The sequence below is a fragment of the Cervus canadensis genome, chromosome 4, assembly GCF_019320065.1.
Source record: "Cervus canadensis isolate Bull #8, Minnesota chromosome 4, ASM1932006v1, whole genome shotgun sequence".
Classification (NCBI taxonomy): domain Eukaryota; kingdom Metazoa; phylum Chordata; class Mammalia; order Artiodactyla; family Cervidae; genus Cervus; species Cervus canadensis.
The window spans coordinates 57,753,566-57,779,349 of record NC_057389.1 but is presented as its reverse complement, the minus strand read 5'-3'; the positions used below and the strand labels follow the sequence as shown (position 1 = coordinate 57,779,349).

The window sequence follows — 25,784 nt, the reverse complement described above, 5'->3', positions numbered from 1 at the left end:
GGGTGGCACAGTCAGAGTGGAATAAGGCCCAGTGGAGGGCACTCAGGGCGCCCACTCCTGTGCCCCTGTCGCTCACCGGCTCTCAGAGCAGCCAGGCTGGAGCCTCTGAGTCCCTGAGTAACTCCTCAGGTTTTCCCATTTCTTTGTCAGGGCTTCTTCCTTACCTAGAAATTATTTCTCTGGAGAAGCCAGCACCTTCCCCTGACCATGAAGACACAGCACGGGCAGTACGGAGCAGCCCTCAGCCCCCTTTCCTTTCCATCCTTCCTCATCAGTGAGCCAAAAGGAGAGAGTGTTGGTGGAATGTGTGCAAACTGAGTGAAAGAAAAACAGTTGACTTAGTTTGTGCAGTGTTCCTGCCACTCAGGGAAGAATAAAATACATGTGCATGCACAAGCTACAAATTGCAAACTGTGTGATTTCGGTGATTCTACACCTGAGTGAAATGTCCTTATATTTGCTTTTAAAACTGGCATTGCACAAGGTAAAGGTGAATGGTAAAAGTCATGCTAGTCATTAAAATTTTTAATTTTTCTTTACTTAGAATGACATTAAATAGCAAATAAAAATTATCATAACAAGTTGAGAGACCACACAGGAAAGGAAAAAGCTTTATGTGTATTAATATTAAGCAGTTTCTCCTTCCTTTTTGGACAAGGAAGGGGCTCTGTATTTCCATTTTTTGATGGGTCCTGCCCTGGGTGAAAGACCTCCTCCACATCTGTTTTATGGTCGGAGCTATGAAGTTGCGGACCCGGGGCTGCCTCAGCCCTGGGCAGTCCTTTTGTGGTGCGGTCAGTGTGGTGAGTGAGGCTTTTCATTCCCTGAACCCAGGGGTGCAGGCAGGAGATGGAACTGCCTCCTTTTCCATCACATCCCTCCCAGCTGGGGGAAGACTTAGCCCTTCCTGGGGGTCCTGCTCTCTCCCAGTCAGGGGTTTGGGGCAGGGCATCGGGGGAGGCCAGCCCCCTCAGGCCTGAAGATGATGCTATCCTTGGCCTGGGAGGGCCTCTTCACTGATTATCATGCTACCATCCAGTCTGCAAGCCCCAGGGGACTCCTGGCTCCTTCCCCTAAAGACGGGGCTCCCCAAGGGTGAGACCTGCAGAGGGACCTCAGAAACAGGCTGTTGTGAAGCTGTAGGGGGCTGTCTCCCCTCCCCAGCACCACCCCAACTGGGTGAACAAGAGAGATAGGTTCTTCCTCCTTGGCTTGCTTTTGAGGGACAGTGAAGGGAGGAAGGGAAACCCTGTGGCAGGGATCAGCCAGCAACCTGGCTCCTACAGAGGGAGTGGGGGGTGGGAGTGCAGTGGGGTGGCGAGGAAAGAGCCTCCTCAGACTGGGTCTCCGAGGGCAGGCTGTCTGGGGTAGTCAAGACTCCCTTGCCACTGTTTGCCTCTGTTCTAGTCTCACCAACTCACCCAAGCTCTCTGACCCCTCCTCCTTGATATCTCAGGATAATGACTGCACTTGCCCCCAAGGACTGCTGTGAACATTCTCTGAGCTAACGCACAAAGAGCATTTAGTGTGGAGCTTGGCACTTAGAAGCCACCATTCACAGAAGCTCATGTGTTGTGGAAAAGGAGGTTGGTGACTTGGTGAGACCTCCCTCCTCTGCCACCAAGAATGCCCTCCATCCCCTTTCCCTCCTGGGTCCGCCTCCTTTCCTCTTTACCCTGCCTCCCCTCCTCTCTCTGCTGTTCCTCTAGCATACCAGGCTTGTGCTCACCTCAGGGCCTTTGCACTTGCTGCTCCCTCTCTCTGCAGCTCTGGTCTCTCAGATACTTGAAGACTGACTCTCATTTCTTGGGTCCCACATAAATGTCCCCTCTTCCGGATGGTGTGCCTGACTGTGCTAGCTGCTGTCTTCCATGAAGTTGCTCTTACATTTCGCTTGATAGGTGATAATTTTATTTACTTGGTTATTCAGCATCTTTTTTCCTCCCTCTGCCAGGTGGTGAACCTCAGGCAGGTGGGCGCCTCGTCTTTCATATTCCGCAAGTCCTCAGTGACTGGCAGCACATGATAGATGCACCACAAAGGCAGCCCTGCTTTTCTGGAGTTTACAATTTAATGAGCGAGGTAGGATTAAGCAAGCAAATGTTTTGATACATATTTTTATTTATTATTTTTCTTGGTGGTAAGATATATATATATAATGTTTGTAACCATTTTTAAGTATACAGTTCAGTGACATTGAGTCTTTTCACATTGTTGTGTAACCATCACCATCATCTATCTCCAGAACTCTTTTCATTCTTCAAAACTGAAACTCTGTATCATTGAAAAACTCCCCATTCCTTGCACCCTCTCCAGCCCTGGCAACCACCATTTTCCTTTTTGTCCCCAAGAATTTGCCTACGATACGTAGCTCAAATAAGTGGAATCATGCACTATTTGTCTTCTTGTGACTGGCTTATTTTGCTTAGCATAATGTCCTCAAGAGTCATCCATTTTGTAGCATGTATCAGAATTCCCTCCGTTTTTATGGCTGAATAATATTCCATTGCACATATACATTGTCCTTTGTTTATCCATTCTTCTGTTGATGAACACCTGGGTTGCTTCCACCGCTTGGCCATTGTAAATAATGGTTCTGTGAACATGGGTGTACACATATCTTTCCAAGACCCTGCTTTCAATTCTTTCGTGTATATACTTAGAGGTGGAATGATAGGATCATATGTTACTTCTATTTTTAATTTTTTGAGGAACCATCATGTTATTTATTACCTCGGTGGCTGCACCCTTTTACATTCCCATTAACAGTGCAAAAGAGTTCCGAATTTCTCCGTATCTTCACCAACACTTGTTATATTCTGCTTTATTTTTTTAGTAGTCATCCTAATGAATGTGAGGTGGTAACTCACTGTGGCTTTGATTTGCATTTCTCTAATGATTAGGGTACACATTTTGAAAGAGTGTTTGGAGAGAATGGAGGGTAGGGAGCCTTTTAGCTCTGGTGGTCTGGATGAAGGTGGTATTTCAATTGAAGGCAGAAGGGAAGGAGGCAGCCAGTGGAGGATCTGGGGGAAAATTATTTTGGGGAGAGAAAACAGTAGGTGAATGGGCTTGATGTGTGAATGAGTGCTGTATGTTTTTGCTGGAGAAATAGTGAGCAATGGGCAAGCGGATGGAGGTGGGAGATGTGGTCTAAGGGGTAGGCTAGGTTACCCAGGACTTTTAGGCCAGGGAAAGAAGTTTGTATTTGCAATTTACAGCAAGCATTGGTTTCCTTAGATCGTGGGCAGGAGGGGGGCCAAGGGGAAACACAGGGGACAGAGGGGTGGATGGATGGAAAAGGGGGTTGATTGGGCGGTGATGTCATTGTGTGAGTGGGACAGTGTGTGCGCACAGGGCTGGTGTGTGCCTGTGTGTGTGTGTGTGTGTGTGCATGTGGCAGCCTGAGCCATGTGGGTGTGCATGTGCACGTGTGTGTGTGTACATCTCCAGAGGCCTTGAATCATTACTGATCTTTTCTTAAGAAGGTGCTCTGTTCCCCTACCTCCTGCCCACAATGACAGCCCCAGTCAGCAGGGCGCAGTGTTGCTTCCTGGGCTCCTCCCACCGGCCTGGAACCAGCAAGAAGGATTCAGAGCCATACCGAGGGGTCGGGGCCTGCCTCTGTGTATAATGATTAGGCTTTGAAGGTTGGGCGACAAGAGGCTTGTCTGCCTGAGACCAGCAAGGCGGCAAGAGACCACATACACTGGGTTAGCCGGGCAGGCTGCTGCAGTACCGAGAATGGCCACACGAGGGAAGCCGAGGACGCGGAGCGGAGGCGAGGAGGCGACGGGAGTGAGGGGTGTCCCTGAAACGGTGTGTGCTGAGGGTACAGAGTCGCGCACAGGGTTGGGGAGAACCTCCGCAGGGCTCTGCGGCTTGTTTCTGCTTCCAGGTGACTGTGTGAGTAATTAAAGGCAGCCATGAGCTCCTCGCCATGCCAGTGGCTTTCATTTCATCCTCAGCAACAAACCCTCAGGCCCAGAGAAGTGGAGCCACTTGGCCAAGGTCACTCAGCAGGGCATTCAGACCAGGCCGGCCTGACCGCGCACCAGTGCTCTAACCACTGCGTACCCTGAACACGCATGGGCAGATGAGTGCTGGTTTGTTGATGTCTCTTGGCCATACCTGACCCCAATATTCCCTGTCTCAGCGAGCACGCTCCCTCTTGGTCAGGGCCCGGACAGCCTGGGGAGGGAGACTCAGACTTGAGGCCCCTCCTAGAGGCATCCGGGGAGGAGGGGTTCAGGGGCCCTGGGATGAGCTCAGGTGTATGCCCCCCATCACCATGGGAAAAACAACGTATAATAACATCACTTCCCTTTCTGACCTTCTCCTTGGCTGAGGACTGGGGGAGCAGTGGGGGGGGGGGGGCGGTAATGAGGGGCTGAGCCCCTAGCCTGCCTCTGAAGCCCCTGCCCCCTTGGTTGAATCTCACCCAAGCATCAGGCCCAAGTCCCAAGGGCTGTAGGCTGGCAAACAACCAGGGTCTTCAAGAAAACCCACCACTGACCTCTCCCTGCATCTAAGTGTGTGACTGAAGCCGTTTGGCCATCCTTGGAGAAAAAAAATACAGATGGTTTAAACTGAGAGCATTGAACAGAGGGGCAGACTGAGGCCCAGAGAAAAACAGGGAGTCGTTGAGGGTCATGCAGTAAGGCAGCAGCTGAGGACCTGTGTGTTTTTATCTGGAAAGGGCTAGAGGACCCCAGACAGGGGAATCAGTAAGATATATACCCCCAAAGTGGTGATTGAGGGGCCAGAATGACAGTGATCTGGCCTCCTCCTCCAGAAAGTCCTCCCTGACCATCTCCTCTGCCACCAGTGTTAGAAATGGCCGCAGAGCTCTCCTGACACTTTGTTTGGACAGGGAAGCTAAAAGTGCCCTCTGAGTTGCTTTAAGGGACCTCAGAGTCCCTTAGTCCATTCTCTTAGTCAGCCTAGAAGTCTAACTCTCCTGACAGGTGCCGTCTTGCTTGCACACCTCATGTGACAGGAAACTCACTGCCTTAAAAGGCGGCCTGTCCCATTGTAGGATAGCTCCTTCTGCTGGATCCAAACTGGCCTTATTGTGCTGTCTCCTGGTTGGAACTAGCTCACCCTGTGGAGCATGGGACAGGTGCCCAACTGGAAGCAGAGAGTTCTGTGTCCTCCCACCCCTATGCCAGCCTTCTCTCCAGCTTAGGTGGTCCCGCCTCCCCATAAAAACCTTTCCAGCCCTTCATCTTCTGAGCAGCTCTCCACTGGGTTATTCTGGGTGGGAGTGGCTCCTTCTGTGGTGACCACTTCTTTCTCAGTTCACAAGAAAATATGTGTTTGTTGTAGGGAAATTAGAAAATACACAAAAAGAAAAACACCCTCAATCCTGTCACCCAGAGACAACCCCTTTTAGCTCCTTAGGAATTTCCTTCTGGACTGATGCCAGTCCATGTGTTCATGAAGTTGGAGGTCAAAGCTGGTTGTAGGAGGCCTTTTAGGGCAGAAATGCAGGTTTGTTCAACTTAACACCTTGATGGGTCATTTGGTTGTGAAGACAGTTCTGCTCTGGAAGATTGAGGGAAGGAACAAAGAGAAGGAAAAGATCCTGATAATAAAGAAGAATTTCCAGTTTCCAGGGGCCATGCTTGTGATGTAGGAGAGTGTTTCTGGAGCTGTGTCCCCAACCACCATTCGCTCCATCACTTTCCTCCTCCCTGAGCCTGAGGCAGGCAGCATGGGAGCGGGGCAAACCGGGGTTCCACTGGCAGCAGCCCCCTTTAAAGTGGGGGAGGGAATGAAGGCTGCAATCATGAACCCCTGGGGAAAGCCTCGCACAGTCACCCTTGAACACTGCCTTTGCCCAAGTCAGGCTGCGTCCAGCAGGTGGCGCTGGAGTGTGAAGGAGTTAGGGAGTTCCCAAGTGGTAGGGCAGGGGAGGTAGGACCACGCTTGCAGGAGGCAAGACGCAGAGGGAAATGGAGAATTTCCTGGAAATAGGGAACCAGAGCCAGCTGTGATGAGAAATTAAAACTCCCCAAGAACTCCAGGGATTGGGATGACGCGTGGAGTATCCTGTGTCATGGGCTGGAACCTTTAGTGAGGGGAAGGGTAACCCCAGAGAATTGCTTTTCCTTCTCAGCTAGTATATACGTAGAGAGCATGCCTTTCCACTTCAGCAGATGTTTGTGATGCACCATTTTCATTGCTGCACAATACTCTAGTACTTAAAGATGCTGTGATTTCTCTAACCCCTGCCCTGTTTTAGGATATTTAGGACTTTTTACCATCATAATTAACGTTGCAGTGAGCAATCTTGTAGCTACATCTTTGCCCCCATCCATCTTTATTTTTTTAAGATAAATTCCTAGCAGTGGAACTACTAGGTTGAAGAGCAGAAACATCTTTAAGGCTTTTGATGCTACTGCTGCTGCGCTCTAGTCACTAAGTCATGTCCAACTCTTTGGGGCACCACGGACTGTGGCCCGCCAGGCTCCTCTGTCCATGCAATTTCCCTGGCAAGAATACTGGAGTGGGTTGCCATTTCCCTCTCCAGGGGATCTTCCCAACCCAGGGATCAAACCTGAGTCTCCTGCACTGCAAGTGGATTCTTCACCACTGAGCCACCTGAGAAGCATTTTGATGCATGTTGACAAATTGGTTTCCAGAAGGTAGCAGCACTTTTGGCTCCTAGTGGGTAACAGCAGTGTGAATATGTCCATTTCCCCAGACCTTGACCATCAGTTTTCTTTTACCCCCAAATTTTATTATTCAGATTTTAAACATACAGAATAGTTGAAATTTTTTTACAGCAGACACCCATATAGCCACCACTCAGATTTAACAATGGACATTATACTATATTTGCTCTCTCATCATCTATGCATCTCTCCTCCCTCCATCAGTTCATTTTATTTTGGGGGCATATTTCAAAGTAAGTTGCCGGTACCAGTACATTTCACCCTCCAACATTTCAACATGCATGTCACTAACTAGAGTTCAATATTTGTGTATGGTTCTATGCTTCTTTGAGGTGAAACACAATGAAGTGCACTAATCTTAAGTATATCATTGGTTGAGTTTTGACAAATGCATAGACTTATATGCCCTGGTTCCTATCAAGATATAGAATATTCCCATCCCTCCAGAAAGTTTCCTAGCCTAGTTCTGCCCATTCTGGATCTTCTTAGCAATGGAATCATATAGTGTCTACTTTTTGTGAGTGTCTGGCTTGTTTAATTCAGCATGTTGTGGAGATTCATCCATGTTATTGCATCTAGCAATAGTTTGTTCTTTTTTGTTGTGAGTAGAATTCCACTGTATGGATATATAGCAGTTGGTTAATCCATTTGCCTCTTGATGGACACCTGGGCTGTTTCCAGTTTGAGGCCATTATAAATAAAGCTGCTATTCTTTGCCCAGAATGAAGCAGGGCAAAGGCTAACAGAGTTTTTCCAAGAGAACGCACTTGGAAACACCCTCTTTCAACAACAGAAGAGCAGACTCTTCACATGGACATCACCAGATGGTCAATACCGAAATCAGATTGATTATATTCTTTGCAGCCAAAGATGGAGAAGCTTTATACAGTCAGCAAAAACAAGACCAGGAGCTGACTGTGGCTCAGATCATGAACTCCTTATTGCCAAATTCAGACTTAAATTGAAGAAAGTAGGGAAAACCGTGAGACCATTCAGATATGACCTAAATCAAATCCCTTACGACTATACAGTGGAAGTCACAAATAGATTCAAGGGATTAGATCTGATAGACAGAATGCCTGAAGAACTATGGATGGAGGTTCATGACATTGTACAGGAGTCAGTGATCAAGACCATCCCCAAGAAAAAGAAATGCAAAAAGGCAAAATGATTGTCTGAGGAGGCCTTACAAACACTGATGAAAAGAGAAGTGAAAGGCAAAAGAGAAAAGGTAAGATATACCCATTTGAATGCAGAGTTCCAAAGAATAGCAAAGGGAAATAAGAAAGGATTCTTCAGTTATCAATGCAAGGAAATAGAGGAAAACAATAGAAGGGGAAAGACTAGAGAGCTCTTCAAGAAAATTAGAGATACCAAGGGAACTTTTCATGAAAAGATGGGCACAATAAAGGACAGAAATGGCATGGACCAAACAGAAGCAGAAAATATTAACAAGAGGTAGTAAGAATACACAGAAGAACTATACAAAAAAGATCTTCATGACCCAGATAACCACGATGGTGTGATCACTCTCCTAGAGCCAGACATCCTGGAATGCGAAGTCAAGTGGGTCTTAGGAAGCATCACTACGAACAAAGCTAGTGGAGGTGATGGAATTTCAGTTGAGCTATTTAAAATCCTAAAAGATGATGCTGTGAAAGTGCTGCACTCAATATGCCAGCAAATTTGGAAAACTCAGCAGTGGCTACAGGACTGGAAAAGGTCAGTTTTCATTCCAATCCCAAAGAAAGGCAATGCCAAACAATGCTCAAACTACCACACAATTGTACTCATCTCACACACTAGCAAAGTAATGCTCAAAATTCTCCAAGCCATGCTTCAACAGTATGTGAACCATGAACTTCCAGATGTTCAAACTGGATTTAGAAAAGGCAGAGGAGCCAGAGATCAAATTTCCAACGTCCATTGGATAATCGAAAAAGCAAGAGTTCCAGAAAAACATCTGCCTTATTGACTATGCCAAAGCCTTTGTGTGAATCACAACAAACTGGAAAATTCTTCAAAAGATGGGAATACCAGACCACCTGACCTCCCTCCTGAGAAATCTATATGCAGGTCAAGAAGAAACAGTTAGAACTGGACATGGAACAACAGACTGGTTCCAAATAGGAAAAGGAGTATGTCGAGGCTGTATATTGTCACCCTGCTTATTTAACTTATATGCAGAGTACATCATGAGAAATACTGGACTGGATGAAGCACCAGCTGGAATCAAGATTGCCGGGAGAAACATCAATAACCTCAGATATGCAGATGACACCACCCTTATGTCAGAAAATGAAGAACTAAAGAGCCTTTTCATGAAAGTGAAAGAAGAGAGTGAAAAGGTTGGCTTAAAACTCAACATTCAGAAAACTAAGATCATGGCATCTGGTCCCATCACTTCATGGGGAAACAGTGATAGACTTTATTTTCTTGGGCTCCAAAATCGCTCCAGATGGTGACTGCAGCCATGATATTAAAAGACGCTTGCTCCTTGGAAGAAAAGTTATGACCAACCTAGACAGCATATTAAAAAACAGAGATATTACTTTGCCCACAAAGGTCCATCTAGTCAAAGCTATGATTTTTCCAGTAGTCATGTATGGATATGAGAATTGGATTATAAAGAAAGCTGTGGGACAAGGAATTGATGCTTTATAACTGTGGTGTTGGAGAAGACTCTTAAGAGTCCCTTGGACAGCAAGGAGATTCAACCAGTCTATCCTAAAGGAAATCAGTCCTGAATATTCATTGGAAGGACTGATGCTGAAGCTGAAACTCCAATACTTTGGCCACCTGGTGTGAAGAACTGACTCATTTGAAAAGCCCCTGATGCTGGGAAAGGTTGAAGGTGGGAGGAGAAGGGGACAACAGAGGATGAGATGGTTGGATGGCGTCACCGACTCAATGGACATGAGTTTGAGTAAACTCCAGGAGTTGGTGATAGACAGGGAGGCCTGGCGTGCTGCAGTCCATGGGGTCGCAAAGAGTCGGATACGACTGAGTGACTGAACTGAACTGATTCTTGCCTAAGTCTTTGTGTGAACATATGTTTTCATTTTTCTTGAGCAGCTAGGAGTGGAATTGCTGGGTCATAGGGTAGGTGTGTATTTAGTCTTATAGGAAACTACTCAAACGTTTTACAAAGTGGTTATACCATTTTACATTCCATCCAACAAAGAATGATCACCGCCACCGAGTTTGAGGCTTCAAACACAATGGGCTTGTTACCTCCTTGGTTTTGGATGCTATACCTCAGTGAATTCCATTGAAGGTCAATGACAGGCTTGGCTGCTGTTGCCTTGGCAATCAGCTGGACACTTTGGTCTGTTTCTCATGGACAGGTGAATGGATGGCTGCCCAGCTAGGTCTTCCTGACCTTGAACTTGTACAACTGCTTTGTTGGAATTTGAACGTTGGCTTTTCCGTTTGTCCTCATTAAATTTCATTTTGTTGGTTTTCACTTAACCATCCAGCTAGTCCTGATAATGATGACAGTAGCAAACTCACACACACAATGTGCCAGAAAAAAAAGTGAAAAGTGTGGGTCATTCAGTCATGCTTGACTCTGTGACCCCAGGGACTGTAGCACATCAGCCTCCTCTGTCCATGGAATTCTCCAGGCAAGGATACTGGAGTGGATAGCCGTTCCCTTGTCTAGGGGATCATCCTGACCTAGGGGTTGAATCCAGGTCTCCTGCATTGCAGGCAGGTTCTTGACCGTCTGAGCCATCAGGAAAGCCCCCACCTTGTTCCCGATGCTGAGCTAACTCATTCAGGCCCAAGAACAATCCTACTGAGGAGCTGCTGTTATCCTCATTTTGTTGTTGTAGTTTTAGTTGTGAAGTTACGTCTGACTCTTTCAACCCCATGGACTGTAGCCTGCCAGGTTCCTTTGTCCATGGGATTTCCCAGGCAAGATTACTGGAATAGGTTACCACTTCTTTCTCCAGGGGATCTTCCTGACCCAGGGATCGAACCCATGTCTCCTGCACTGCAGGCAGATTCTTTACTGCTGAGCCACCAGGGAAGGCCTATCCCCATTTTAGACATCATGAAATTGAGGCACAGGTTAAGTAACTTGTCCAAGATGACCCAGTCATAAATGCTGGGAATAGAACCACGTAGTTTGGATCCAGACATCATGGTCTTAACCAATCACTCTTTTGCCCCTTTTTGGCTTCAGACAGCATCTGTCTCCATCTTCCATTTTCTCTTAGCACACTCAGCATGCTTCTAGGTCTTCCAGATTATTGGTTAAAAAGCAAAACCAGGGAATTCCCTATTGGTTAGGACTCTGTGCTTTCACTGCTTGAGGGGCTGAGTTCGCTCTCTGGTTAGGAAACGAAGATCCCACAAGCCATACAGTGTGCCCAAAAAAGAAAAAAAGCAAAGCCAAAAATCCTATGGACCAGAGAAGTCCAGGGCCGAGGACAGAGCTTGGCGGCATAGCTCTAGGTCTCTACCACACTCTGTTTTCCCTTCATCTGTTGGGTTCTCAGGTTGTTTCCACCTTTTGGTGCTTATGAATAATGCTGCTGTCAAGCTTGTTAATTCTTATTTCATAATACCTTTCTCATCAGGTTCCCCTCGATCATCCTCACAATGATGGCTCCCATCAAGGTCCTCAGGGACATCTGTTTTGCTAAATCCAGTGGTCAGTTCCCATCTCATGTGATCTATCAGGAGCACCTGACTTGGTCCATCTCGTTCTTCCTTGATATGGTTTCTTCATTTGCTGATGGGATCCCACATTCTCCTGCTTTTCCTTTGCCTCTTGGGGTGTTCCTTCCCCATCCCCCTTTTTGGTGCTCTCCCTTCCCCCATCCACCTCTGCATATGGGAAGCTCTCAGGGCTCTGTTCCTGGCCCTCTGACATACCCTACCCCACTCCTTGGCGGCCTTCATGACTTTTCCCGAATGCCGTCTCTGGCCCAGACCTTTCTGACATATCTCTCTGTCTATATGACAGCTCCACCTGGGTGGCCAACTGATGTTGCAACTCGCATCTGTCCTCCTCAAGCCTTTGCTTCCCCACCTTAGTTCCCAGCAACTTGATCCTTCCTGTCGTTCTGATGCTCACATTTTGTTCAGTCTTGACTCCTTTTTTCTCTGATGCCCCACACCCAATCCCTCAACTCATCTTTGGCTTTAACTTCAAAATATATCCAGAGTCTGCCCACTTTTTACCAGCTCCACTGCTACCACCCTGGTCTGGGTTCCCACCAGCTCTACCGTGGAATTCTGCAGTGGCCTCACTGGTCTCCAGGCTCAGCCCTGACCCCTCCTGTCTATCTCCAACATAGTGGCCAGAGGGACCCTTTAAACATATACATCAAATCAGGTTAGTTCTTTGTTCTAAATCTTGGGAGGCTTCTTATGTCACTCAGTATCAAAGTCCTTACAGTGGCCTCCAAGGCCCTGTGTCTCCCAGCCCCTTCTCTGTCTCATCTCCACTCTCCCCTTGTTCCCTTGGCTCCTAGCTGTTCCAGGAGTATGCCCGGCACTCTAACCTCAGGGCCTTTGCACTGGCTCTTCTTGTTCTTTGGGACTCTCCTCCCCTAGATAGCTACATGAAAAATTCTTTTTACCTCTTTCTTGTTTTTGCTTGAATTTACCTTCTCAAGGTGTCTAACAGCAGTTCTCTATTTAAAGTTTCAATACCCCTCACCCTGTCCACCCTCCTGATTCCTTCTGCAGCACCCTATTTCTCCCTGTAGGACTCATCATTGTCTATACTATTATAAATTTCACTTACTTGTTGTGTTTATTGTCCCCCCCCCCCACTAGCAATGCTTTTAGTGGGGCAAGGATTTTCCCCTCTTTTGTTTACTGATATGATTTGCCAGAAGTGAATATGTCGGAGAAGGCAATGGCACCCCACCCCAGTACTCTTGCCTGGAAAATCCCACGGATGGAGGAGCTTGGTAGGCTGCGGTCCATGGGATTGCTAAGAGTTGGACACGACCAAGCGACTTCACTTTCACTTTTCACTTTCGAGCATTGGAGAAGGAAATGGCAACCCACTCCAGTGCTCTTGCCTGGAGAATCCCAGGGACCGGAGAGCCTGGTGGGCTGACGTCTATGGGGTTGCACAGAGTTGGACCCAACTGAAGTGACTTAGCAGCAGCAACCACAGTTTGTTGAATGAAGGAAGGAAGAAAGTAGGATAATTTAGAAAGGGGTCTGCAATCTAAAAATGGGTTTGAGTCAAGAAAAGGTGGGCTTTTGGCAGGGCCAGGTGTTGTGGACATCAGGGCTGTTTGCTGTGTAGCAGCAGGGGTCCTGTGACTCCTAACCCGTGTTTCCCTTTGGAACCTTTCCCCTCCCACCATCAGTCCATAGAGACTGCCTGGGGCTGATCCCACTCCTCACTCCAAGACGGGCAGTGGCTCCTTAGGCTATAGTGATTGGCTCAGGGCTGGGAATATTTCGTTGGCCTGGGCAATGAGACTGAACCCTAAGACTTTTGCTTACATTCTTGGCATTGGGCAGGCTTCTTCCCTCAAAGCTAGACAGGTGCTCAGAGCTGCCTGAACCACACTGGGCTGCAGATGTGGAAACGGTCACTGTTAGGGCCTGGATTTGTTACTTCCTGCAGCTGGAACTACACCTGGACTTTTCATTTGAGCCCCATTTCACTGAGGCCAGTTTCTGTCACTTGCAGCCACTGACGCTGTGCCTGCCTGAGCTCCTGAACTAGGAGGTGGGGAAGGGGCTGGGTAGGGTCAGCAGGGGTCCATCCCAGGTGAGAAGGGTTTAACACATGGAGGGCACCCAATGATCAGTACTGAAAAGGGGGAAATGGGAACGATTTGCCTTGATCCAGCCAGAGAGGAGCTCTCAAACTGTCAGGAGAGAAGGACATGGGCACTTATGGGGTGAGAAGGACTGAGGAATCCCTCCACACGAGCTGCAAGCTAAGCTGAGATGGATTGCACCCAAGGTTGGGGAGGGAAGTGGGAAGCGGGAGGTCTTCCCTAATAGAGCTCATTTCAGAGCTGCCACTTTCCCATCACCTCAAGTGCAGGAGGAAGAGCCCAATTAAAGTACACCAGGGACAAAGTGCATACCAGAGGGTGGAGTGTGGTCTTTTTTTCACTAGAGGTGTGTTTTGCCCTAGGTCATTTATTTTTCCCAGCTTCAGTGCCTTTCTGGGTAAAATGGGCTGAATCATGTCCACCTCATAGGGTTTCTGTGTGGGTGAAATGAGATAATGTGTGAAATGAGATAATGCGAGGAACTTAGCATGAACCTGGCTCACATAACAGTCTTAATAAAAGTCATCTGCTGTTAATTGTTACCCGAGGTCTCAGCCCGTGGTTGTGCATGGTGGTGCAGGCGCAATTCTTCTAAGCACCAGCAGATGGCGCCCCGACCTCAAAAGAACCCATTCCTGAACTGTTGTCGAAAGGGCTGCGAGAGGGGATGGGCGGGGCGGCCTCTCGTTTCTCAACCAGTAAGATTCCTGCCTTCCCGAGTGCGCTGGGGAGAAGTGCCTAGCACGCCGCTCAGTTCCAAGAAAGAGGGGCCTGGATCACCATAGGATAATCAGTAGAGCCTCAGTTTTCCATCCGTACTGTGCAAGAGCATGGATTTCGGAGACAACCTGAACCAAGTTAAGGAAATACTTAGGTTGGTGCAGGTAAAGGACTTTCAGAATGAGCAAGCATCCCAGGACTGAGGCTGGTTACAGAGGTCCTGAGACTGGACCTTGGGGGCGCGGCTGAGCCTGGTGCCGAGGCAGAGGGATGACCCATATGACCTCTATTCGCTTCCTTTCTGGATGAGTGAGAGAGAGAGGGAACCAGGCTGTCCGGCGCGGAGGACCGAGAACGGTGCGTGGCCCTATGACGCGAGACGCTCTGGTAATTCTGAGTCGGGCCAGCAGAGGGAGACCGAGACCCCTCGTGGACCCAGCTCTGCTCCCGTTCTAGCCCGGAGCTCGCCCTCCTTGGACCATCACGGTTAGCCGTGCCTCCCCGGGCAGGAGTTGACATGTCCCTTTGGAAAGCCTTTTCCTCTTCTTTCTGGCTTGCCTTCCTGGGGCAACGTGTGGGGTGAGGGGAAGGGTCAGATTCAACCCTAACTCTCTGAGCCCCATCTGAGCCCCATCCCCTGGACCTCAGTGACTTGGATGGGATCTACTGGCCATTCCATCCTGGCAGCCCCCACTTCCTGAAATGGGGTGTTGTGAGCTCCCCAGAGGGTAAGGATTTGGGGAGCAGGAGATTATTTTCCCAACCCCCCATTAATCCAGGCCTGGATGGCCAGCTGGACCTCCGGAAGCAGGGGGTGCACCCCATCCCACCCTGGCCAGTTCCCGGCATTCTCCTTGGACTGGCTCCCAGAGGCCCACAAAGGCCCTCAGACAAAGTTCTGGGCCGGGCTTTGCCTGTGCCTGGGGCCTGGGCCGGCCGTCTCTAGGCGCTGAGAGTCCCTGGCACTCCTTGTGGGGCTTTGTCCACCGGCCCGGGGCCAGCGCCGGCAGGACCACGTGTGCTGGGGGCGGTGGGGGGGGGGCAGGCAGCTCTCAGAGCCTGAGCAGTCTCCCTCCCCTCCACGTGGCCCTGCTGTCTTCCAGGGGACCTTCTCTCCACCTCACCTTGCTCACCCTGCCTTCTCCTCTTGGCTGCAAGCCTCCCCTTCTTCAGGGGCCTGCTCCTATTCTACTGCTTATTTATTCATTCTACTCATTTATTCATTCATTTGTCCCCATCATTCAATACTTACTGAGCTCCGGCTACACTCCAGGCCCCTACTAGATGCTGGGGATCCAGTAATAACAAGATACACAGTTCCTGCCCTTTGTGGAGTTCAGAGTCTGGGTGAGATTGAAGGCAAGAGATTAGTAACATCCATACCTAAAATTTGTTTTCATCTTGTGATAAATGGAGAGAAGCAGATAAGCTGCCTTCCCCAGGAAGCTCCACCTACAGAGACATTTCCCCTGGGAAATCATCTGCTAGGCTGTGAACTGTGGAGGGAAGAACTTCATTTAGGCCCTGTACCTCACCCTCCCAGGGCCTGGCATACAGGCACACAGTAGGTGCCCAGTAAATGTTTGTTGAATGAATGGATGAATCATTAGCTTCATAGCGGGGGGGGGGGGGCTGCCAACGAGAGATGGTCTTTTCACATTCCACTTCCTCCCAGTTAACCCAGGAATCGCAGGTAATGTTGGGGGTCTACAGACAAGAACCTGGGGCTCCCAGGATTCCACCTCTGGCCATTCTGACTCCTTGCCTGCTCCTCACTGCACAGCTTTCCTACCTTGGGCCTTGTGAGAGTCCCATGGACCATGTGTGTGTTTGTCCATCACCTCTCATGAATCCATTCTTGGGCTTTATCACCTTTTCGGTGGCTATCACGTTCTGGCCCTGGGCTCAGGAGGAGCTGGGAACCCAAAGAGGTGGGAGAAGGGTCCATGCCCTCTTGGACCATCCAGTCCAGACAGTAATGGCATGGTGTAGCATGTGCCATGATGAGGAATGAGGATGGCACTGTTACAGAAGTGACAGAACAAAGTTCCTGCCCTCCTGGAGCTTATGGTCTAGTGATGGTAGTGGTGGGAGGGAGACAGACAGTAAGCAGAATAAGCAAGGAGACATGTAGTATACAAATGCGTGTTATGGAGGAAAGGGAAGAAGGTAAAGGGGAAATGTGGGTAAGGGAGGGAGTAGGATTTTAGATAGGATGACTGGAGAAGGTGACATTTGAGCAGAGAGCTGAAGGGGGTCAGGTGTGAGTCATGCAGCTACCTGGGGGAGGATGTCTCAGGCACCAGGAATAGCACATGCAAAGGCCCTGAGGTAAGAGTGTGCCTGGTATGTTAGAGGAATAGTCAGGAGGCCAGTGTGGCTGGACAGGTATGAGATTAGAGAGGTGACTGGGGGCAGATTGTAGTAGGACCTTGCAGCAAGACTTGGCTTGAGTCTTAGTGATAAGGGAGCCATTTGAGGATTTTGAGCAGAGGAATAACATGAGCTTACACTGACCAGGATCCCTTCAGCTGCAGTGTTGGGAATGTTGATAGTGGGGCTGTGTGGAAGAAGGAAGGGACCAAGTAGGAGGTTATAGTAATAATCCTGGTGAGAGAGGATGGAGCCAGGCAGTGGCATTAGAGCTGATAACAAGTGGCTGCTTTGAGACTGCTTTGAAAATAAATCCCATGGGATTTGTTGAGGGATTGGATGCGGGGGCTGAGAGAAGGAGAGGCAAAGATAACTCCCAGGTCTTCTGCCTGAGCTGAGGGAGGGATGGGGTGACATGGGCTGCAATGGGGAAGGTTTGGTTAGGATAAGTTGGAGCTGCTCTTTGGACATCCGAGTGGACCCTTCAGACCAGCAGTTGGGTGTGTGGGTCTGACTTCAGGGGGAAAAGGTTGGAGCTTGAGAATCATGCAGTGAGAATCATCAAGGTTTAGATGGGCCTTGAAGCCAAGGTGGGCTCAGCATGGTAGTGCAAGGGGGAAAAGACAGAGGCCTGAGCCCTGGGGCACATTGGCATTTGGAGGTGGTGGGGGAGAAGGAATCACCCAAGGAAAAGAAGAAGGCACAGCCAGGAAGGAGGAGGGGAACCCGGGCAGTGTGGGTCCTCAAAGACAAGAGGAGAACATATTTTTGGGAGAAGGGGTGATCAACTATGTCAAATGCGGCCAATAACCTAAGACAAGGTTTGAGAATTGACTTCTGGATTTGCATTGTACTGGTCACGTAGGACCACTATTGAGTCCCTTTGAACAAATACTGGGAAGAAGGTGGCCCCTCCAGGGAGACCCGGCTATGCAGGCATGCAAAAGGGAGACCCCTTAGTGGAAAGGAAAAGGTGCGTCTCTTGGCCACATGTAACTTTGTAGCAGGCACCCAGCGTGGTGAGAGGACAGCAGGCTGGATTTCAGCTCTCTGTCCACCCCTCTGCACCGCGGGGGCCTTGTGCAGTGCCCAACCTGGACATCTGTCCCCAGCAGCTGTGCTGGTGACCTTGATGAGTGGTGTCAGTGGAGTGAGTGTGGATGAGAGGATGAGCGTTGCCTTGGAGTGTGCTCATGAGGGAATGGTAGAGGAATTGGAGAGCATGCACAGCTTTTTTTAAGGAGCTTTGCTGTAGTGGGCTGCAGAAAAGGGGACAGTGACTGGAAGGGGCTGCAGGGATGAGCAGACTCCATGAAGTGAGAGTGGATGAAGGGGAAGACATCCAAGCCAGGGGACCCACATATACAAAGTGAGGTCATTAGGAGTGGTTGGGATGTAGCAGGGTCCTAGAATGTCACATTTGAGGTGGGAGGTATCAGGAGAGGATGCTGACTGGTGGGCTGAAGTCTCTGTCTTGGGGGTGGGATTGGAGCACAGCTGGGCATACAGTAGGTGCTCACTGAGTGCCCTTGGGATTGCTTGGGGAATTCCTTTCCAGCCTTTCCTCCAGGCCTCAGTCTCCCAGCTGGCAGATGGGAGAACTGGATGTTTCACGTGTTCTCTGAGCCAGGGCTAGACCCGAATGCCTCCCCCACAGTTGGCAGGTCTCAGGTCCTGGCCTCTTCTTCTCCCTGGATGCCACACCTTGTCCAGGCTGAGGAAGAGCAGGAGGCCCTGAGGCTGGAGGTCAGGTAGAGGCCTTGCAGTGGCAGAGGCTGTGGTGGGCTGGGTGGGCTGGGAACTGTGTCTCCTGCCCCGTCTAGCCTTTAGGAGCTGCCTTCCTGAGACTCTCCCTCAGGAGGAGAGGGAGAAGTTGCTGATTCTTCCTTCCTAGAGGGATGTCAGGGAATACAGAGCATTTTGGCTGCTGGTTGGGGGGACGTTGACCTTGTTCTCTTTCAAGGTAAAAGTGGCTACAAGGAATAATAACAGTAACCATTTCTCCATGCACATGGCACCCAAAGCGCTCTCTCACTCAGAGCCTACCTGGGGCCTTGTGACTGTCCCTTGAACCCTTTGAGCTAGTCCCACCGGACATGGGAAAATGAGGCTCAGGGAGGGGATAACAGCTGCCCGTGGCCATGCAGCCAAGAAGCAGCCATGGCCAGACCAGAACCTGGGTTTCCTGTCTGGCCAGCTCATGCCCCCTGCAGCAGGCACCCAGAGTTTGGAAGGTTGGGGAGCAGATCCTGCCCAGGGACTAGGTTCTAGTACCAATCTGGCCCAGATCAAGTGCAGAGACAGCAGGACCCTTCTTCTGTTGTCTCTTTTCACATGTAGTTAATAAGCCACACCATGTATGAGGTGCTGAGGGTACACTGTGAAGAAGGCAGACCTGTCTTCAAGGGGCTCAGAGTCTGTCTAGGTAGACAGAGATGAAATAATCCATTCCGTGAGTTGTTCAGTCGCTCAGTTGTGTCTGACTCTTTGTGACCCCATGGACTGTAGCACGCCGGGCTTCCCTGTGCTTCACTCTCTCCTGAAAGTTTCTCACTTTCTTTTAACATCTGTTTCTTTGCATGAGAAATAGAGGTAGTGATATCTACACTGCAAAACCACTGGGAGGGTTAGATGGGGAGTCACAGAGGAAGCATCTAGCGTCACAGTGCAGTGCTCCAGACAGTGGCCAATGACGCTATAAACGTGCTGCTGTTGTTCAGTTGCGACGTCAAGTCCGACGCTTTGTGACTCCATGAACTGCAGCATGCCAGGCTTCCCTCTCAACTGTTCAGCTGTGTCTATAGGAGCAGACCTCCTGGCTTTTGCTTTTGGAATCTTAGTTTTCTCATCTGTAAAATAGGTTGTAGGACTGTTTTGAGGGTGAACTCTAACACGTAGAAAGCATTTAGTGCGGACTCTGGCACACTAAATGTGTGATGCACATTTAATAGAGATGCACAGTTAATAGCAGAAGTGTCACCAGGATAGATGAAACCTCAGCTCTGGCTGAAGCAGGAGGAGACTGATCGCAGCTCAGACCCTGAGCCTCCAGTTGCTGGAAGCAGGGATTTGAGCACTGGGTAGGAGTTTGTTGAGCTCAGCGGGACCAAGGCTTGATGGAGCAGAAGGTGGAATACTTGCAAAGATGTGGAGGTGGGAAGGAGGTGGGTGTAATGAACAGTCCTTGGGGGCTGGAGTGGAAGGAGAGAGGTGGATAGTGGCTTCCTGCGGTAGGACTGGACTCTAATCTGATCTCCCTTCTCCGTGGTACGGGGTCTGCTCACCCTCCCTGCCTCCTCACAGCTCCGGGTCTCCCCAGATCCCTGTGGGGGGGGCCCTTTATCACCCCTCTGAGAGGTGGAATCTTGCTCTGTAGGAGGCTCACAGCCAGCATGTTCTTTTTAGTGTGTAGCCCAAGCACAATTCTGTCAACCACCTCCTCAGAGCTAGGGTCCTGGGCTGGGGGAGGGCTCCCCGGTGGTGACTCGCAGCGTCTGTGGGGCAGCACTGGGCTCCTGATTGGCACTGGGACTCTGCACTCCTCGCTTCCCCCCACCCCGATCTCTCCCCTTTGTCCTTCTCTCCTGCACCCCTCCTCACTGCATTCCTTCCAGCTCTGTCTGGAGCCCCCTTCTTAGCCCCATACCCCAGGTCTCTCCTCCCTCTGCCTGTCCCAGTGGGTCTGGAGGTAGGTAGGAAGGGCTCAGCCTCCCTCTCTCTGGGATCGTCCACCGTGGTTCCTGCACTCCTGCTTCCTCTCTGTCCTTTGGGTCTCCCCGGGCATCTGTGTGTGTGTGTGTGTGTGTGTGTGTGTGTTGGGGGGTGTGTGTGTGTTGGGGGGTGTGGAGGGCAAGGAGTCAGACCACAGACCCGGCGGAGGGCAAGGACCCGCTCCCTCCTTCACCTCGAGGAGGGTGGATCCCGAGGGCTCAGGGTCTGGGGCCCTAGGTCCGGCTGAGCGGGCCGGTAGGGTCTGGCCGCCTGGCCGGGGGTTAGAGGACCGCCGGAGCTGCCTGGGCTCGGAGGGGGGGGCGGAACCTCGCAGCGCTCCCCTCCCCCACTTTCTTAAAGGGCCGGCGCGGGCTGGTGCGGGACGGGTCTGGCGGGTCTGGCCGCCTCTTCTCAGCGGCGGGTCGGGTTGCGCGATCCGGCCCTCAGTGCAGAGAACCGGGCAGGCGGGCGGGCGGCCTGGGTGGCCGCTGTTGCCTCGCGGATCCGTTCCTCCCGCCCCCCGCCCGCAGTCCCCCCCGCCCTTCCCCGCCCTTCCCGCTCCTCCCTCCCTCCTTCTCTCCTTCCTTCCCTCCCTCCTGTCGTCCGTCCCCCCCCCTTCTCTGCTCTGCTTCTCCACAGCCGCGGCTCCGACACCTGAAGGGATAGCAGTGAGCGCGGGAGCCCCGACAGGCGGTGGCGGAGCGGGACGGCCGGTCCACGGCGGCCTCCTCATGGCCCCGCCGTGAGAGGCTGGACCCAGCGACCCGGAGCAGGAGCGGTGAGTGGGGCCGCACGGGGCCACCTTGTCCCCAGGGCCGGCGTGTTCCTGGACCCCGCCCCTCCCGAAGCCGGGCTGGGGGCCGGGAGGGGCTGCTGGGGTTGGGGGGCTGCATGCTGGGTGGTGGCGCCGCCCTCCGCCCTCCGTGCCCGCCTGGGTCTGCTAACAAAGCTATATTTCGAGATCAATTCCGTGGCGGCTGGAGCATCCGAAGGATACGGTTGTCATGGAGATGGGGCCGAAAGAGGAAGCCCGGGATGGCAGAGTCTGGGCCAGGAAGAGAGGGCACCGCTAGAGAGCCCCAGGCCAGCCTGCAGGGAGGATTAGGGCGGGCAGCCCAATTGTCCCCTGATGCCCCCTCCCCATTTGTCTAATCCGAGTGTATATGTGTACCTTGATGGGGTGCCAGTGGGAGCTTGGTGGCCAGGGACCTGGGGTGTTCGGTGCCAGGCCTGCTGGCAGCTACCTTTACCACGGAGCAGCTTTGAGGATTTATTTCTGTTTCCAGTTTCCCAACTTTGACAGCCTGGCTTGGCGGCCAGGCCTCAGCGGCTCCCAGCTCTGCCGCTGGAGAGAGGCTTGTATGGGGGCGTGGCAGGCAGCAGCGGGCAAAGCCAGGAGGCACATAATGGCTATGGCAGCTGCAGGGAAGGAGGGGTCCTCGGAGTCGCGGGTGGGGCAGGGTGTCCAGATGTGGGGACCCTCTGCCCGACGGGCCCCCCCCAGAAGGACGTATTCTAACTCTTGCTGTCCCTGGAGGACCTGGGGGCTCCCTGAGTCAGAACTGGGGGCATTGTCTCTGCACTGGTCCAGGGGGCTGCTGCCTCAGCCCATCCCTTCATCTTAGGACCATCGTGGGGGGCCCTGGGAGAGAACTGGGGGCATCAGCCACAATGGAAGTGGGTCTGAGAATTCCTGGCAAGCTCAGGATAAACCAGGCTGAACTCGAGTGGGTGAATGAGGCGCAAGGAGCAGGCTCAGGGCTTGGTCAGGGTCAATGGGCAGCCTGGGCTTGGGGAGAGGCATTTGGACTTTCCTGGGTTCTCCAGCTCCTTCTTTCAGACCTTGGAAACAAGAGCTGCTTAATGGAGGATACTCAGACAACTCGAAGGAGAGTGGGGAAGGGGCATTGGGATTACCTCCAAGCCTAGTCTGTTGCCCTGGGCAGATATAGTCATTTTCCACCTCTTCCTTGAGAGGTTAGAAATACCACCTCCCAACGACACTGCAAATTCTCTTACCTGTGATCTCTGAATCAGCAAAATGGGCCAGCTGCCCTCTTTATTCACCTCACATCTCTCATGTCACACCCACTTTCCCTCTCAAGAGCCCCCCTTTCCCCAGCCTATGGTGAGAGACAATGCCTTTTGAATGGGGCCACTGCAGAGTTTGGTCCTGGTGGAAACAGGGCAAGTCCCCAGGTCATGGCTGCACCAGAGGGTTCCACACAGTGGGATGAGTGGGTGGGTGGTGGCCCAGTTCAAGAGAGGAGGTTGACTGGAAAGCCCTTGGAAGGCCTCCCTTGCTGGTGCCTTTGCAGGGAGGGACTGAAGCCGCAGTGGTTGGGTGGCTTGCGACTTGTAGTCCCAGGAGTGCGCTATGGCAGCCTGAGGGGCTTCCCTCCTTGCTACTCATCCTGGTCTGACAGCTACGGGTGTGTGCTCCCCAGCTGATCTGACCCTGAGTGTTTCCTGAAGTGGGGGGTGGAGCAGTTACCTGGAAAGAAGGACTTGCTGCTCGTGACAGGACTGAGAGAGGGGTGGGAGGACATGATGTCACCCAGCTTCCATACTTGTGCATGGCCATGGTGCTCAATACTCTTGTATACAGGGAGGTACACCCATTGTTTCTGTTTAGTGGATACTTAGGCTCAGGAGGGCTTCCCAGGTGGCTCAGATGGTAAAAAATCTGCCCGCAGTTCAGGAGACCTGGGTTGATCCCTGGGTTGGGAAGATCTCCTGGAGAAGGGAAAAGCTACCCACTCCAGTATTCTTGCCTAGAGAATTCCATGGACAGAAGAGCCTGATGAGCTTTAGTCACCTGGTGAGCTATAGTCCATGGGGTTGCAAAGAGTCAGCTCAGGAAAAGTTGCTTGTAAGTCACCTAGTTAGTAAGTGATAGAATCAGGATTTGCAGTTGGGCGGAACTGATGGCTCAGTGGGTAGGGATTCCGCCTGCAAGGCAGGCGACACACAAGACACGGGTTCGATCCTTGGATGGGGAAGTGGTACCCTACTCCAGTATTCTTACCTGGAAAATCCCATGGACAGAGTAGCCTGGCAGGTTACAGTCCATGGGGTTGCAAAGAGTCAAAAATGGCTAAGCACAGGCACAGAGAACTGTTTGAAGCTGGGACTTCTGTCCCCAGTCTTCCTCTTCTTCCTTGGAGATGCAAGTTAAGAGGGTGGTGGGACTGAACACCTCTTCTGGAGCGAGGAGGTGAATTTGGAGAAAACTGAGGTGCTCAGCTGGGGTCTTCTAGAGAGCCAGGATCGAGGCATTCCCTTCCCGGACGACGCTGGCTTGCAGGAGAACGACACTGCCTCTCGCGACAGACGATGGTGTAGACATTCTGTGCCAGATGGTCTTTTCCGGGAAAATCTGTTTTGAGCGGCATCTTATGTCTGGGCTCCATATTTAGCCTGGCTCCTCACATGGGAGGATACACTCAGGCTGTTGCCCCTTGGGGGGTTTTTTTAGGGGGTGGGCCTGGGCCAGACCCAGCTCCTTGCTATGGTTCAGGCAGAGGTGGGTTAGGGCCCCTGCTCCGGATAGCCTTGCCCCAGCTGAGGGCTGCCCTGCTGGTCTCCCTGGGCCCTGGTTGTTTCCCACAGGGCCTGTCCTTCTAAACTGGTGTGTCCATATGTTAGTTTGACCCCGTTTAGGGGGTGAGTTGCTCCAGGACTGTGTCTGCTTGGCCCGGGTGACTCTAGCATCCAGGCCGGGCCCGCGCCCAGTGTGCGGGCTACTGCATGAGAACTGCCCTTTCCTGTGACCCCTGTGCTTCCACAGCCAGCCCTGAGCTTCCCTCTTTAGAGTGTCCCTCTCCACTCCCTTCCTCCCCCGTAACTTTTTGTCTTGTCATACATAATCATACAGTGGACACTCGCTGTATGAATATATATATGTACACCCATATATACATACCCTTTGCCTAGAGACCTCCATTTGTCAGTTATTGACATTTTGCCCACATTTGTTTCTCTCTCTCTAAAACTTCTGAAAGTAAGTTGCAGACATCATAGCACTTCAGCTTGAAGTACTCAGTATAAATTTCCTAAAATGAGGACATTTTTCTACAGTACGTAATGTTGTTGTTTAGTTGCTAAGTTTTGTCCAACTCTTGTGCGGCCCCATTGACTGTAGCCCCCAGGATCCTCTGTCCATGGGATTTCCCAGGCAAGAATACTGGAGTGGGTTGCCATTTCCTTCTCCAGGGGATCTTCCGACCCAGAGACTGAAGCTGTGTCTCCTGCATTGGCAGGCGGATTCTTTACTGCTGAGCCACCAGGGAAGCCCAATATGTAATGACTCTACTGTGAATCATATCCAAGAAATTTTAATGATGCAATCTAATCTCATGTAATTCCATATTCAAATCTCTCTAGTTGTCCCTGTAATGTCCTTTATAGGTTAAAAAAATTTTTTTGATAAAGAATGGCTTGCATTTAGTTATGTCTCTTTAGTCTCTTTTAACCTAGAACAATTGTCTTTTTTTTTAAGTCTCTTATGACATTGTCAGTTTTAAAGAGCCCTGGTCAGTGTTCATGTAGAATGCCCCACATTCTGGATCTGTCTTACTGCTTCCTCATGAGTAGATTCAGGTTAAGCGTTTTGGGGTAAGAATATCCCATAGGTGATGTCGTGTCCTTCTTGTTGCCTCCCATCAGGAGGCACTTGTCATTAGCTGCGCTATAATAGTGGTGCTAAGTTAGGTCACTTGGCTAAGGAGTCCCTTTGTTTCAGTCCTGTTCCTCCCTCTTCCCTACCTCCAGAAGCTTCATCCACCTGGTTGTCTGCATTCAGACCACACTCTGGAGAAGGGTGCTTAGGCAGATACTGACAGGGCCTTCAAGGAGTTCACAGCCTCAGGGGTGTGATGGGATGAGCTGCAACTCAGGGCAGGTACTGTCAGAGTGGGGAAGAAGCCCCGAGAAAGCAGCGAGGGGCACAGGCTGGGGGGACAGCAGAGAGCCTGGGGGGCATGACAGGAAGAAAGGGGATGGGGCCTGAACTACCGCTGGCCTAGAATGTGGGCTGACAGCTGGCCCTTTCCCCAGGGCACCACGAGCTACTGAAGGGTTTTAAAGAGTGGAGCGAGGAGGCAGATGTGAGTGCTTGGAGAGGCGCTCTGCAGTGGGTGGCGTGGATGGCAGGGCCGGCATGGTGATAAAGACGGCAGGAGGCCCTGATGTGGTCCAACACAAGATGCTGGTGCGCTGATCCGAGGCTGCAGCATGCAGTGCATGGGGGGGTGGGGTGGGGTGGGGTAGGGATTCGTGAGGTGGCCCTGCTGGGATGGGGGTGTGGAGAAGGGATGGAGTAAGGTGAGATTAAGAGGCAGAGTGATGAGACTGGTGTCTGGTGGGGGAGCGGTCACAGTATGGCTCGGGGAGGCTGTAGAGAATGCTGTTTTCAGTGTGTGAGGTTTGGGGTATTTTCCAGGTCAAAGAAACAGCATGTGGAGAGCTCCCCAGGTCTTGGTGGCCACCTGTGACCACCCTCTTAGGAGCTTATTTGGGATGAGGGTGGAGGGAA

At 51.2% G+C, this 25,784-nt stretch overlaps 1 protein-coding gene across 1 annotated transcript in view; it reads left to right on the top strand.

The window, feature by feature from the left end:
• PSD2 (pleckstrin and Sec7 domain containing 2) overlaps window positions 1–25,784 on the top strand; it is a 115,654-nt gene that overhangs the window by 43,642 nt on the left and 46,228 nt on the right. Inside the window, exon 3 of the mRNA XM_043465326.1 lies at window positions 20,888–21,026. The gene's annotated coding sequence lies outside the window, so the exon portion shown is untranslated. The remainder of the gene's footprint in view (window positions 1–20,887; window positions 21,027–25,784) is intronic.